Raw genomic sequence first — 13,682 nt, 5'->3', positions numbered from 1 at the left:
TTCTTCAACCTGTCTCATGTAACTGTTACATCATCGCTCTTACAGTGGGAGGGGTCTCTCGCACTGCCTTCTGTATTAACCCTTTACATCCTTAGACTACAATGTTGCCAATACTAAGTCGGGCAACACTAACTGAAGCCTGATATATCAATAACTGGGAAAAGGTCAGCTATTGAGGAGTCTTTCCTAATTGGTGGAATAAGGCTGAGTCATTAAGACTCACTTGACCTCAATACATGAACGAGGGTAGTGCAGCATTCTACCTCTTTGACCAAGCTTTTGGTCACCTGTCCTAATACCTCCTTATAGAACATAGAACATTACAGCGCAGTACAGGCCCTTCGGCCCTCGATGTTGCACCGACCTGTGAAACCATCTGACCTACACTATTCCATTTTCATCCATATGTCTATCCAATGACCACTTAAATGCCCTTAAAGCTGGCGAGTCTACTACTGTTGCAGGCAGGGCGTTCCACGCCCCTACTACTCTCTGAGTAAAGAAACTACCTCTGACATCTGTCCTATATCTATCACCCCTCAACTTAAAGCTATGTCCCCTCGTGTTTGCCATCACCATACGAGGAAAAAGACTCTCACTATCCACCCTATCTAACCCTCTGATTATCTTATATGTCTCTATTAAGTCACCTCTCCTCCTCCTTCTCTCTAACGAAAACAACCTCAAGTTCCTCAGCCTTTCCTCGTAAGACCTTCCCTCCATACCAGGCAACATCCTAGTAAATCTCCTCTGCACCCTTTCCAAAGCTTCCACATCCTTCCTATAATGCGGTGACCAGAACTGCATGCAATACTCCAGGTGCGGCCGCACCAGAGTTTTGTACAGCTGCAGCATGACCTCGTGGCTCCGAAACTCGATCCCCCTACTAATAAAAGCTAACACACCATATGCCTTCTTAACAGCCCTATTAACCTGGGTGGCAACTTTCAGGGATTTATGTACCTGGACACCAAGATCTCTCTGCTCATCTACACTACCAAGAATCTTCCCATTAGCCCAGTACTCTGCATTCCTGTTACTCCTTCCAAAGTGAATCACCTCACACTTTTCCACATTAAACTCCATTTGCCATCTCTCAGCCCAGCTCTGCAGCCTATCTATGTCCCTCTGTAACCTACAACATCCTTCGGCACTATCCACAACTCCACCGACCTTTGTGTCATCGCAAATTTACTAACCCACCCTTCTACACCCTCATCCAGGTCATTTATAAAAATTACAAACAGCAGTGGCCCCAAAACAGATCCTTGCGGTACACCACTAGTAACTAAACTCCAGGATGAACATTTGCCATCAACCACCACCCTCTGTCTTCTTTCAGCTAGCCAATTTCTGATCCAAAGCTCTAAATCACCTTCAATCCCATACTTCCTTATTTTCTGCAATAGCCTACCGTGGGGAACCTTATCAAACGCCTTACTGAAATCCATATACACCACATCCACGGCTTTACCCTCATCCACCTGTTTGGTCACCTTCTCAAAAAACTCAATAAGGTTTGTGAGGCACGACCTACCCTTCACAAAACCGTGCTGACTATCTCTAATGAACTTATTCTTTTCAAGATGATTATAAATCCTATCTCTTATAACCTTTTCCAACATTTTACCCACAACCGAAGTAAGGCTCACAGGTCTATAATTACCAGGGCTGTCTCTACTCCCCTTCTTGAACAAGGGGACAACATTTGCTATCCTCCAGTCTTCCGGCACTATTCCTGTCGACAATGACGACATAAAGATCAAGGTCAAAGGCTCTGCAATCTCTTCCCTGGCTTCCCAGAGAATCCTAGGATAAATCCCATCTGGCCCAGGGGACTTATCTATTTTCACACTTTCCAAATTGCTAACACCTCCTCCTTGTGAACCTCAATCCCATCTAGCCTAGTAGTCTGTATCTCAGTATTCTCCTCGACAACATTTTCTTTCTCTACTGTAAATACTGACGAAAAATATTCATTTAACGCTTCCCCTATCTCCTCTGATTCCACACACAACTTCCCACTACTATCCTTGATTGGCCCTAATCTAACTCTAGTCATTCTTTTATTCCTGATATACCTATAGAAAGCCTTAGGGTTTTCCTTGATCCTATCCGCCAATGACTTCTCGTGTCCTGATTATGATTAGAGATACAGCACTGAAACAGGCCCTTCGGCCCACCGAGTCTGTGCCGAACATCAACCACCCATTTATACTAATCCCATATTCCTACCAAACATCCCCACCTGTCCCCTATATTTCCCTACCACCTACCTATACTAGTGACAATTTATAATGGCCAATTTACCTATCAACCTGCAAGTCTTTTGGCTTGTGGGAGGAAACCGGAGCACCCGGAGAAAACCCACGCAGACACAGGGAGAACTTGCAAACTCTACGTCCTCTCCTCGTTCTTCTTAGCTCTCCCTTTAGATCCTTCCTGGCTAGCTTGTAACTCTCAAGCGCCCTAACTGAGCCTTCACGTCTCATCCTAACATAAGCCTTCTTCTTCCTCTTGACAAGCGCTTCCACTTCTTTAGTAAACCATGGCTCCCTCGCTCGACAACTTCCTCCCTGCCTGACAGGTACATACTTATCAAGGACACGCAGTAGCTGCTCCCTGAATAAGCTCCACATTTCGATTGTGCCCATCCCCTGCAGTTTCCTTCCCCATCCTACGCATTCTAAATCTTGCCTAATCGCATCATAATTTCCTTTCCCCCAGCTATAATTCTTGCCCTGCGGTATATACCTGTCCCTGCCCATCGCTAAGGTAAACCTAACCGAATTGTGATCACTATCACCAAAGTGCTCATCTACATCTAAATCTAACACCTGGCCGGGTTCATTACCCAGTACCAAATCCAATGTGGCATCGCCCCTGGTTGGCCTGTCTACATACTGTGTCAGAAAACCCTCCTGCACACACTGGACAAAAACTGACCCATCTAAAGTACTCGAACTATAGTATTTCCAGTCAATATTTGGAAAGTTAAAGTCCCCCATAACAACTACCCTGTTACTCTCGCTCCTGTCGAGAATCATCTTCGCTATCCTTTCCTCTACATCTCGGGAACTATTCGGAGGTCTATAGAAAACTCCCAACAGGGTGACCTCTCCTCTCCTGTTTCTAACCTCGGCCCATACTACCTCAGTAGACGAGTCCTCAAACGTCCTTTCTGCCGCCGTAATACTCTCCTTGATTAACAATGCCACACCCCCCCCTCTTTTACCATCTTCTCTGTTCTAACTGAAACATCTAAATCCCGGAACCTGCAACATCCATTCCTGTCCCTGCTCTACCCATGTCTCCGAAATGGCCACAAGATCGAGATCCCATGTACCAACCCATGCTGCAAGCTCACCCACCTTATTCCGGATGTACTCAGTGTTGTGTGTACTTGTTGTGTACTCACTTATGTGGCTCAGTGTCAGATTTTGTTTAATGCACCTGTGAAGCACCTTGGCAGGTTTTACTATGTTAAAGGTGCTATATAAATACAAGTTGTCACCAGCATCTGGACACACCATGTACTGATTGGAAGGGTGAATACCAATCAACAGTGGGGGCAGGAGCCAGTTTTGTGCAGAACTGGATTGATTTTTGCTAGCTTGGTAGTGTTGTGAGCTGCTGATTTTGCTCTGTGGTACCATTGAATGTCAAAGTGTCTGGATTGAGATGGAAAATTTAGTCAATTTGATATATAATTGGCTGCAATTTGTATTTCACAGTTAACAATAATCAGTAACAGATATTTTGCCATGTGGATGGGCTGCACTTTGAGGTGTGGTTTCTTTGAAAGGCATGACAAAGGGAACATGATTTTTTTCTCTATGGACACCTGAGGGGAGTAAATAAATGGGGATGAGAGGGGGAATTCATATTCTGCACTGTCTAAAAGTCTAAAGAGTAATGAAATACATGGACAAAGAATTAATGCTGATAACTTCAGATGGCCACTGGGGTGGGGGAGGAGATGAGTATTATTTAAAACGTATTTAACCATATTTATACAATATTAAATCATATTAATAAAATAGCGTATACAAATGAAGTAAGTACCATGCCACATGTACAATGGTGCAAGCTACTCCAGTATGATATTGGCAAGCTGATAACCATTTGTCATGTTAGATCATGGACAACTCCTTTAACAACTTGAAGTAAAAACAGGAAGTGCTGGAAATACTCTGTGACAGACCTGAAATGTTAACTCTGCTTCTCTTTCCATAGATGCTGCCTAACCTGCTGAGTATTTCCAGCACTTCCTGTTTTTATCTCAGATTTCCAGCATCTGCAATATTTTGCTTTTATTACTTTTAACAACTTGTTGAGTTACTTTGCAGTATTTATTTTTGTCACAAGTGAGTACCTTTTGTGTATTTGGAGCATCACACGCTGCAGCCACAGTGTGTGGTTATGAAGCTCTCGGCACTCAAGATACAATAACTACCCACTTGTCACATACACCAAAGGTCAATTTGAGGAGTCTTGTTGTGGAAGCAAATCAGTCAGCACCGTCAAATCTACAGTAGATAAATATAAAGGACAGAGACTTGAAGGTTGTTAACAATTGGAAATGTGTGTCTAAAAATTAGTATGGACAGTACTTGTCTGCAAGTCTGTATGATGCAGTTTATGATGCCTATGTAGTTACATAAAATACCTTTAATATGTTTTTACATATAATTCCATGCAGTTTCTTGTAGTTCCTCTTATTGTGTTCCACATTCTCTATGTTCCTGAGTATGCATTTTAACAGTGTGTTCTCAGTGAGTGACCCCATTGACAGTTCACTGTTGGGCTTGCCTTGTTTCAGTATTTTGAGTTGGTTGATCCTATGTAGTTACATAAAATACCTTTAATATGTTTTTACATATAATTCCATGCAGTTTCTTGTAGTTCCTCTTATTGTGTTCCACATTCTCTATGTTCCTGAGTATGCATTTTAACAGTGTGTTCTCAGTGAGTGACCCCATTGACAGTTCACTGTTGGGCTTGCCTTGTTTCAGTATTTTGAGTTGGTTTTGATCTTAGCCACTGACCGTGTGTGGTTTTTATTTCTTCCCATTGACTTTGTACCATGCTGAAAGTGAATAAATGAAAGTAAAATAACAGTTGACCATATGCAAAAACAAAAAATGCTGGAAATACTCAGCGGGTTAGGCAGCATTGGTGGAGAGAGAAACAGTTAACGCTTCAGGTCGATGAACTTTCATCAGAACTGGAAGATGCAAAGGCAGGGAAAAGGGGGCAGGGAAAGAACAAAAAGAAAGGTGTGTGGGGTCAGGTTCTGACCAAAGGTCACTGACCTGAAACGTTAACTCTATTTCTGCTGCCAGACCTGCTGAGTATTTCCAGCATTTTCTGTTTTTATTTATGTACGATTGGGTGTTGATTAAGTGTCAAAAGGGATGAAGGTTCAGGGCAAAATTAGTTAATAATGAGACAAGTATGGAAACAAGAGATGTGTCCAAAGGAGGTCCAAAGGTTTAAAGCAGAATAGCAGAGGAAGAGGGAAGCATGGAAAATCTGGGAAAGAGAAGGGCTTCGACAGCCCAGGAATGTGGCAGCAGAGAGGCAAATGGAGTCCAGAGGTGCAGACCACCCATCATCTATGTGCCAATAGGGAACCAGCCCACACATACTCCACTTCTAATAGCTCTGCTGCAGCCATTCACCAATACCAACACCTGCAGTTTGAGGGAGAAATGGATAAGATCTCAAATTTATGTTAAAACTTGAAGTGCCGAGAAGAAAGACAACGTGCTATTTTTTTTGAGCTAGCATTGAGCTTCATTGGAACAGTGCAGGAGGCCACAGACAGAGTGGTCAGAGTGAGATGGAGAATTGAAGTGGCAAGTGACTGGAAATTCAAGGTTATGCTTCCAGACGGAACAGAGCTGTTTGACAAACTGCTTACCCAATCTGTGTTTGGTCTCCCCAATTATATGTATTTATTTATTCATACAGATTAGAAAGTAGAAAGACCTTATTTACTTGGAGAGGCAGGTGGTGAATTGAGACAGCATTTGCTGTATAATTTTGGATTTTTAATCCTGATTAACATTCAAAATGACTGTCATACACCTTTGACATATTTGTTTGGATCTATGGCCCAGATTTTCCTATAACGTTGCTATGGGGACGACATGGACCATAAATTGTGCTGTCAAATGCCCCAGTCCTGCTGCTGTTAACCTACTCCATAATTTTCTGCCTTCGTAATTAGAATATGTCATGGTGAGCATAACTACAAATCAGAAGTGGCGCAACCAGTGGACAATGCGCTGATCCCACCACTGATGATGCGATTTATCTCTGAACTGCCCAGCAGCTCGACAGAAAATGTGCTTTGGGAAAGAAAAGACAATATAAAATGAGACTAAAAAGTAAGACCATTTGTCTTATCAAGCAGGTTTTCAGATGGGCTGCCATAATTTGGCAGATATAATGTAGCTCCTCAGCTCAAGTAGTTAGTGATCTCTGATTTTAGATAAAAGCCATCACTGATGGGTGTCTCACTAGACTGTCAAAAGCTGGTGAACTCCTTCTAGTTCTACAGCACCAATAGCCGTTTATCCACAAACGTCCCTTTTATCTCATTAACTATCAGTGATGTCCTGTGTTTGATTACATATCCGAGCTGGCAATACCAGAAAATGAGAACCGTAACCCGAAGATATCTTTTTACGAAGCTGGTCAGAGATGCTAAGGGTCTCTCCAGTTCCTGCTGAACCAAAGAAGTGTCTTGTGGGGAGAGATCAAACACATTAAAACTTAGAGAAACTGTATCCAGTGGCTGAAGAGTCAATAACCAGAGGGCATCGATTTAAGATGATTGGTAAAAGAACCAGAGGTGACATGAGGAAAAACAGTTTTATGCATCGAGTGGTTAGAATTTGGACTGATGGTGGATACGGATTCAATAGTAGCTTTCAAAAGGGAGTTGGATGCAGGGCTGTGGGGAAAGTTGTGGGGGGGAGCGGTGGTAGGTGGGGAGTGGGACTATCTGCTTTGCTCCTTGAAAGAGCCAGTGCAGACACGATGGGCTGAATGGCCTCTTCTGTGCTGTACTATTCTATGATTCTATGAAACTTCGCTTCACTTATAGTTTAATTTATTGAAGGAAAAGGGGCTAAACTGTTCAGAAAAGTGTAATCTGTTACACAATTAGAAATTTAATAACACTAAACTAAATAAAACTAAGTTATGGTAAACCAGAGGGCTTGAAAAGGGAAAACTAATTTGAAAATTCTTTTGGCCCCCATTGTTCCATTCTAAAGACACAAAGTCATCGGAAATTGTTTGAGAAACTGGGTGGGCTGTGTTTTTGAGACTTTGGTTGACTAAAGTGAAACTTGGCATATCTTTTAAAATAAATTAACTACGGTAGGTAAAAGGGGCTTTTTTGAAGTTTTTCAGATAAGGTTAAACAAGCAATGAATTGCAGAGCTGTGATTGACAATGGGAAAGGCATTGAGGATAAATTAAGCTGTTCTATTTACAGCTGCAAGCTGTACAAGGCTTAGTTAGAGGGAAGGTTAAATTGACAGTGATCAAAAGGAGCATAGACTTGAGAGACTAGTGATTACTGCTAATTATTTTCTGGCTTCGTATCTTCGCTACAGTAATTAGAAATTTAGTGCTTACATTTAGTATGGTCCATAACTCAGTTTAAGACCATCTCTGATCAGCTTCTCAAAGATATCTCCGGGTTACGTCTGATTTCAAAATTATTCAATTCTGTTGCTAAAGTATTTTGTATCTGTATTCGTTTAGATATATATTTTTGTGTGTCGCTTTCTAGAATTTGGATGCCCGCTACCAAAATGAAAATTATTTACCAGACTTTTTGAAGCTATGATGAAAACAGTTATTTATGTGTGCAAATTTTTAATTTAATCTTGGCCTATGCATTGGATCATGGCTGCGGGCCTTTAAAGACAGGGTTTTAAGTGGCCACTGGTATAAATGTGACTGTCTGTCTGTAATCAGGGGTTTCCTTGAATTCGTGGAGACATGAATATATTTCTCAAAGGATCAGCCTACTTCCCAAGCTGGCAGCTGTTTTATTGGTTTAGGGACTGATCCGGATTGCTTTTCCAATAGTGCCCATTGCCTGCTAATTTGGGCCAGTAAGCAAGAATTTTTTGTTTGGCCTGTTCCAAGCTCTGCAAAAACACTCAAACCCTGTGAAATAAAGCAAACAACAACAACAGCTTGGGTTCATATCGTGCCTTTAACTTCATAACACTCCTGTGAAGTGCCTTTGGATGTTTTAACAAACAAGATGTGACACCGAGCCGCGTAAGGAGATATTAGGACAAGGGAACCATTAACTAGGTCAAAGAGGTAGGTTTCAAGGAGTGTCTTAAAAGAGACAGAGCTAGAGAGGTGGTAAGGTTTAGAGAGGGAATTCCATAGCTTGAGCCTAAATATTTTCAATATTTCCAAATTAGCTGATGACACAAAACCAAGAGGGAATGTCAGTTGTGAGGAGGATGCAAGGAGGCTTCAAGGGGATTTGAACAGGCTAAGTGAATGAGCAAGAATATGGCAGATGGAATATAATGTGAATAAGTGTGAAGTGATCCACTTTGGTAGAACAAAACAGAAAGGCAGAGTATTTCGGAAATGTTGAGAGGTTGGGAAGTGTTGATGTCCAAAGAGACCTGGGCGTCCTTGTTTATGAGTCACTAAAAGCCAGTATGCAGGTGCAGCAAGCAATTAAGAAGGCAAATGGTATGTTGGCCTTCATTGCAAGGGGATTTGAGTATAGGCGTAATGATGTATTGCTGCAATGGTACTGAGCCTTGGTGAGACCACACCTGGAATATTGTGTACAGTTTTGGTCTCCTTATCTAAGGAAGGACATACTTGCCATAGAGGGAGTGCAACGGAGGTTCACCAGACTAATCCCTGGGATGGCGGGATTGTTTTATGAGGAGAGATTGCTGAAACTGGGTCTGTATTCTCTAGAGTTTAGAAGAATGATAAGTGATCTCATTGAAACTTTAAAAATTCTTACAGGGCATGACCGGGTAGATGTGGATAAGATGTTTCCTCTGGCTGGTGAGTCTAGAACCAGGATACACAGTCTCAGAACAAGGGTTAGGCCATTTGAGACTGAGATGAGGAGGAATTTCTTTACTCAGAGGGTGGTGACTCTGTGGAATTCTCTACCCTCGAGGACCATGGAAGCTCAATCATTGAGCATGTTCAAGACAGAAATCTATAGATTTCTGGATACTAATGACATAAAGGGATCTGGGGATAGTGGGGAAAAATGGCATAGAGGTAGAGGATCATCTATGATCAGTTTGAATGGCGGAGCAGGCTTGATGGGCCGAATAGCCTACTCCTGCTCCTATTTCATATGAGCCTATAACAGCTGAAGGCACAGCCGCCAGTGGTGGAGCAATTAAAATCGGGGATGCGTGAGAAGCCAGAATTGGAGGAGTGCAAAGATCTCAAAAGGTTGTAGTGCTGGAGGAGGATTACAGAAATAGGCAGCTGAACTTTCTGCCCACAGCGGGGCTCCCAGTGCCGGGCTGAAAAGGCGGGGGGAGCCCCACTTCAGCCAGCTAGAGCCCCCGGCACGATTCTATGGTGCCAGGCCAATTAACAGACGGTGCCGGGGTCCCTGTCCCTTTTAAAGACGGGGATCCTGCCTCCAAGAGCTGCCGGGCAATCTCAATTCTGGCAGCTCAGTAGTATCGACAGCCCACTGGGCGCAGTGGCCACTGCTGGTACTGCAGGGGCCTTGGATTCAGGTCCAGTGCTGGAGAGCCGGATGTCAGTTAAGTAAGGCAGGGTCACCAGGGCCAGTCCGGAAGGCCCCGGCAAGGCAGGGGAGAGGCTGGGTGTTGAGTAGAGGGGGGTGGAGGTATAGGGAGGTGTTTTGTTTGCTGGCGAGGGCCCTCCATGGGTCACAGATTGCCCACAGAGGGTCCCCACAAGCCCGTTTGGTGGAGGTCCCCCCCATCACTGGTTAAATCCTAGTGATGGGGGGAAGTGGCCTTTATGTTTCTGTTAATAGGCTTCTTAAGGGCCTCAATTGGCCTCTGGGCAGGAAGGCCATCATCGGCCTAGCTTGCCTCCCACAAAATTACATTGTGACGGGAAGGCGATGGACCCGCTGCCCCCCGGCACCTGTTTCAATTCTATGGGGCCCCCCCGCCTCTGAACCAGTCACATGGGGGCCCATAAGATTCAACCCAGGGTGGAGCAAGGCCAAGGAGGGATTTGAAAACAAGGGTGAGATTTTTAAATGAGATGCCCTACTACAGCCAATTATGGCCTGGTGATTCTCAGACTGTAGAAATGCAGCCTTAGATCTTTGTCATATACTGGCATATATGAGAAACTGGCATAATAAGTACTTGCAAAACATGCATGGAGCTAATGATCACATTAGGGAAGGCGTTTGTGGCTGGGAGGTCCCCTGCTGTTCGTGCAGGTACAGACCTCATGTTGTGCCTGTCTGTCAGCATGTCAAAGAATGATCCAGCCACTGTTAAAATGTCAGCATCAAGTTCATCAATGAAAAACTGTTCAGACTTTGATCTTCAAACCGAGCCACATGGGTCAAGCTGTGCTGCTGCTCTGAGAATGTGTAAATGAAAGATGACTTGATTGTAACATAGGGCTACCCAAGATGATGAAATCTTTAACATAAACATGTTTGATGCTGTGAGGCTGAAGGAGGTTTGTTGTTTATAAGACATCATTCTGTATTCAGGACCTGTTTAAAAAAATTAAACCATTTCAAAGAGCTGTGATTAACTTCATTATTTTTCTTCTTCTGTTCCTGCTGATTTACAATTCACAATTTCTGTTTAATTAATGAGAGGAGCTGTCTTTTGGGAGTTGCTGAGCTTGGTGACATGAGGGAACTGATCTAATGTCTGTAGGAAACGCCATTAATACAGCTTGCTTCAGATAATCATGTACTTTCTGCTGTTGGTGGACTTGGCAACTCCTTCAAGCTAGTTCCATCACTGGATATCATTGATACTTAATAGATAAGGAACCAATTTTGGTTTGAGACATTCATTTTGAAGTACATTAACTGTTACATAGGCAAATGTGGCAAGCAATTTGTGTACAGCGCGATCCCACAAATGACAAGAAATTGAATAACCAGTATTTTTTAATTATTCATTCATAGGATGTCGCTGGCCAGGCCAGCATTTATTGCCCACCCCTAATTGCCCTTGGGAAGGTGGTGGCGAGTCACCATCTTAAGAATACTGTTAGGCATTTCGGAGGGTGGCTGAAAGTCAACCACATTGCTGTCGGTCTGGAGTCACATTATAGGCCTAACAAGGTAAAGACAGCAGGTTTCCTTTCCTAAAGGACATTGGTGAATTGGATGGGGTTTTATAACAATCTGGTGGCTTCATGGTCACCATTACTGAGACTAGCTTTATTTTTAATTCCAGATTTGGATAATTAACTGAATTTAAATTCCCCAGCTGCTGTGGTGGGATTTGAACTCACATCTCCAGATCTTTAGTCTAAGCCTCTGGACTACTAGTCTAGTAATATAACCAATATGCTGCCGTGTCCCATCATATATTCTGTTTTAGATGTTAGTTGAGGGAGGGATGTTGGCACTGGACTAACTCACTGTTCTTCATATGGTGCCAATGGTATCTTTTACATCCACCTGAACAAGCAGAGGGGCTCAGTTTAACAGCATCCAAAAGACAGCGCCGCTGACAATTCTGGTATCCTTCAGCATTGCACTGATGTGTCCGTCTAGATTATGTGCCAAAATCTGTATTGGAGATTGAACTCTGTCTTGCAACTTGAGTCCCCGTCTGCCCCCTCAGATGGACCTAAAAATATCCCATTGCACAATTTGGAAGAAGAGCATGGGAGTTCTTCCCAGTGTCCAAAGCAACATTTATCCCTCAACCAACAACTTTGAAAGCAGATTATCTGTTCATTATCACATAGCCGTTTGTGGGAGCTTGCTGTGCACAAATTGGCTGCCGCATTTCGACATTACAACAGTGACTACACATCAAAAGCACTTTGGGATGACCTGTGGTCATCAAAAGTGTTATATAAATGCAAGTTCTTTCATCATTCTTTGACTAACTGAGCCAAGCTAACTCTGATGCTTGTATGAAAATCAAATTAAATTGATTCAAAACATGCAGTATAACTGCAGAATCCTCCAGCCTGGTTTTGGTTTAACATGAATGGTCTTAGATTACCTTGAGGAGGCCATCTCGTACTGCTTTGACTGCAACCACTGTAAAACTAAACTTTTGAGTGATGTCTGCCTGAGAACCTATGGTTTAAACTTTTTGGCACTGTCATCGGCTGAGCTCTAACATTATGAGTTTAACAGGTGATTAAAAGCCAGTGAGTAGAGCCCCACACATCTGCAAGATTGTGACTCTTTACAAATGTTCCTGGAAATAGCACAAGCCTGAACAAATCTATCACCTGCACATATTTCCTTTCACACTGCCAGTATAACTCAGTACAGCTGACTTTGCATTGCTTGAAGCTTTAAGCATGTTGTCGCCTCAAACCAGTGCCAAACAGTCAAATTGTTCAAAACATCAGCTGTAGCGGGGGGTGAGGGGCAAAAATCCCAAATGAATACGATTCAAAAGTAACTCTTTGTCACTCATTTATTAAAAAGATCCTGATTGTCAGGCTCCCTTTAAAGTTGCCATTTACCTTTTCTCCATTGTAGCTCTAGGTGTGAGTTTCTGTACTTTTCTATTATCAGTGTTCTTTTAAAAGCTAGTGCAGATTTTCTATTTTCCACAAATGCCCACACATTGATATCTGGGATGAATAACTATTTGGTCTGGTTTTTCCACAGTTGATATTTGTTTGGGATAGAAATGCAATACTGTACTAATGTGTCTCCTGGCTTGCCATAGTCATGTGACTTCTATCATGAGGCACTCACTCCAGGCAGCCATCACAAGTTCAGTTCAATACAGACACAGTACAAGCAAGACTGTTGTCCTGTGATCTCATAACAATATTGGCCGAAAGTTGACTGCTCGGAAAGGGTTAAATGCCTGAAATGTTTACTGCCAGTGGTTTTCCACAGATGTTGCCTGCTGAGCATTTCTAACCAATTTTATTTTCATGTTTTTATATTTTCAGCTTCTGTGGTGATTTGGCTTATTTTTGCCCCCAAAGCATCGATGCTTTTTGGAAGTGAGATTTTCATTCGAGTCAGGTTTGGAATGTTTGAAGGACAGTGTAACCCTGGCACTCAGTTCCCTGAAATCAATCTGCTAATAGTGCTGAATTCTACCCACTTTGCCTTTTTGCATTTTAAATCTCACTCATCCAATTGTAATTCAAAGCAACTATTTAGTAAACTTTAGGTTCCACCTGCCTGCTAATTTCAGGTGTTATTAAACTCATAACTAAACCTCATAACACACCAGCGAATTTGAACCCCTCAGCAGCATTTTCATCAAAGTCCAGGCCCGGTCAATATCACTTCTAGCATTTTCATTCTTGCAAATGAAAGGAATCACTTTGAACTTTTAAACACACTTTCAAACAGGTGCTAGCCATGCCGAACTCAGTACGCAAAAAGCTTTTGATGTTGCTGTCGCCATAGCAGCTATTACAACTTAGTTATTAGGTGACCATCAGATTTTAGTGTGGACACACTGAAATGCCTC

The 13,682-nt window shown here is 42.7% G+C and overlaps 1 protein-coding gene and 1 long non-coding RNA gene across 10 annotated transcripts in view; one reads left to right on the top strand and one right to left on the bottom strand.

Annotated features, from left to right (window-relative positions):
• The window catches only part of lypd6 (LY6/PLAUR domain containing 6), a 253,340-nt gene that overhangs the window by 162,005 nt on the left and 77,653 nt on the right, over positions 1-13,682 (top strand). Inside the window, exon 3 of one of the 8 annotated variants that reach the window (XM_068034949.1) lies at positions 13,150-13,203. The exons of 6 other annotated variants lie outside the window; for them this stretch is intronic. The gene's annotated coding sequence lies outside the window, so the exon portion shown is untranslated. Of the gene's footprint in view, positions 1-13,149; positions 13,226-13,682 lie in introns of all 8 variants that reach the window. One more of the 8 variants, XM_068034948.1, reaches the window with a different exon arrangement.
• The window catches only part of LOC137371912 (uncharacterized), a 54,152-nt gene that overhangs the window by 19,696 nt on the left and 20,774 nt on the right, over positions 1-13,682 (bottom strand). Inside the window, exon 1 of one of the 2 annotated variants that reach the window (XR_010975302.1) lies at positions 4,376-4,462. The exons of the other annotated variant lie outside the window; for it this stretch is intronic. This is a non-coding gene — a long non-coding RNA (uncharacterized lncRNA). Of the gene's footprint in view, positions 1-4,375; positions 4,463-13,682 lie in introns of those variants that run through there. 2 annotated transcript variants of the gene reach the window in all.

This window comes from Heterodontus francisci, chromosome 7 (genome assembly GCF_036365525.1).
Source record: "Heterodontus francisci isolate sHetFra1 chromosome 7, sHetFra1.hap1, whole genome shotgun sequence".
NCBI classification, from domain to species: domain Eukaryota; kingdom Metazoa; phylum Chordata; class Chondrichthyes; order Heterodontiformes; family Heterodontidae; genus Heterodontus; species Heterodontus francisci.
The sequence above is the reverse complement of the archived record's forward strand: the minus strand, read 5'-3'. Positions and strand labels throughout refer to the sequence as shown.